Source organism: Corvus moneduloides, chromosome 3 (assembly GCF_009650955.1).
Source record: "Corvus moneduloides isolate bCorMon1 chromosome 3, bCorMon1.pri, whole genome shotgun sequence".
Lineage (NCBI taxonomy): Eukaryota > Metazoa > Chordata > Aves > Passeriformes > Corvidae > Corvus > Corvus moneduloides.
The window spans coordinates 121,557,465-121,559,621 of NC_045478.1; positions in this window are offsets into that span (position 1 = coordinate 121,557,465).

The following is a 2,157-nucleotide window of genomic DNA, read 5'->3' on the forward strand; positions in this document are numbered from 1 at the left end:
GAGGAACCATAAAAGTACTTGTTCAAGAGCTACAGGCACAAGTGGAAAATTGACCCCAAAGATTTTTTTTTTTTTTTTAAGTAGCCGAAGTTTATAAAATTTCTGCCGGCGCAGGGAGAGAGGGGCTCGCGGCAGCACCGCAACGCTCCCGGCTGCTGCGGCCGCTCACCGGAGCTGGACGCGTCTGCGGCCACCGGTGCGAGCATTCCATGAAATCCCAGCAAGGTTGGCTCGGTGCTTTGGAGGGGTTGCGTGCTTCGTGTGTCCCTCGTTTGCTTGATGTGGGTTTTGGGCTGGGGTTTTGGTTGGGTTTTGGTTGGGGTTTTGGGTTTTGGGGGTTTTTTTGTTCCCTTTTTTTTCGCCTTTCTTTTACCCAGCTAACGAAACAGGATGGTTCCGCTTTCGCCACTCACGCACGGAGTGGGAAAACACTGCTCCCATCCCTACTTCCCTTCTCCCCATGCGCCACAAGCACAGGTCCATCCCCGCACTCCTCCCAAGCCTGCCCAGCGCTGCCGTGAGACCCTCTCCCCAGCGGTGCGGGATGTGCCCCGACGCAGCCTTCTCCCTTCGGTCCACAAAAACACGTGCCACCTGGGCACGGTTTGTCCTTCCTGCTGCCCAGCCAGTATTTTATATGTCTGGAGTGCCAGCCCGGCCACGGCAGCGGCTCTGCTGGCTCCCCGGGTGTGCATCTACGTGTGCCTGCACGGAGGGACGGCCAGCGAAAGGAATGCTGCTCCTCCCTCCCCCTCCCCGGCCTTTATCCCGGCCGCCTATTTTAATAAATAATTATAGGCAGCTAAAGGATTTGTTCATTCCAAAAGGTCTCCCCTTCACATTTCTCAGAGGTTCAGCTCAAGGAGACGCCACGATAATAAGGCTGACTCGGGATCCCTACTCCACAATGTCATTACGAGCTACCGTTTAAAATGAAAAAAAATCTGTACGTTATACCTAAAAGCATTACAAGGTTAGCGTCTCAGCTTGGGGAATATTTAATGCTGCTGGGAAAGCAGCGCTGCTGCTCTGAGGAGAAGGAGGAGGAGGAGGAAAAGGGGAGAAAAAACAGAACGAGAGAAAAATCCTTTCTGAAACACAAGCCTAGAAAAAAGATGTTGGGAGCGAGCACGGAGATCATTTGCATTTCCAATGACTGGGACTAATCCTCCGCTACCACCACGTTTATATTTTCCTATTGCTTTTCCTAATTATCTCCTTTTTTCTTTTTCTTTTTTTTTTTTCTTTTTTTTTCCTCCTTGTAGCTTTTCCTCCTGTCTCTGTTCCCAGCTCCCCACTTCGTTACAGGAGAAACCTGGGTGCCTCACACACACACACACACACAGAGACACAGACACAGCGCGGGTGACCCGCCGAGGGGCTTTGCTCTGTTAGGGTTTGTTAAGGAACATTTCCGGGGCCAAGGAAAGGCTTTTTGTCGGGTCCCTGGGGCACGGTGCGGGCAGAGAGCAGCCTCGGCCGTGGGCGTCCCGGGAGCCCCCCAGCCCTGTCACCCCCTGACGGCCACCCCGGGCTGCCCTGGGACTGGCGGAGAGCGGAGATGAAGCGGCCCAAAGCCCTCAGCAGCGGCACGGCCCCGGCCCGGTGGCTGCCCCCGAGGAACCGCGCCGTGGCTGCCCGGCCGGGGAGCGCGGTGTCACCTCCGGAGCCCGCTGCGGAGCGCTCGGCTGCGAGCCACTCGCGGAGCCCGAGCCCCGTGCCAGCCGTAACTCGCAGCCTCTGTCTCTGGCAGGGAAATTACGTGACTGAACGCCTGTTCGAGACCAGCCACTAAACCGCTCCTGCAACATTATCCTAAAATTTGCTAATAGCGGCTCTTTCGCGTAAATGAAGTGATAATGAAAAAAAGCCCCCCTTTGAATTTATATATATATATATATTTCAGCGGAGAATAACGTTTTATTTAAAATAGTTACAGCGCGCCTTTTGATTTAGAGTTTAAAGTAAATAATATTTGTACATCTAAAACATACTCAAGACAAATGAAAAGCCTCTAGATGCTTTTGTATGAGATGCTGAAGAGCTCTACAAACTTAAAAGCACAACCTCAATTAAGCCCATCTTCATCTGGAAAAAAAATTAGCAACTGAAAGCTGAATATATTAGATAATGCACACTTGCAGGAGAGCATTCTCT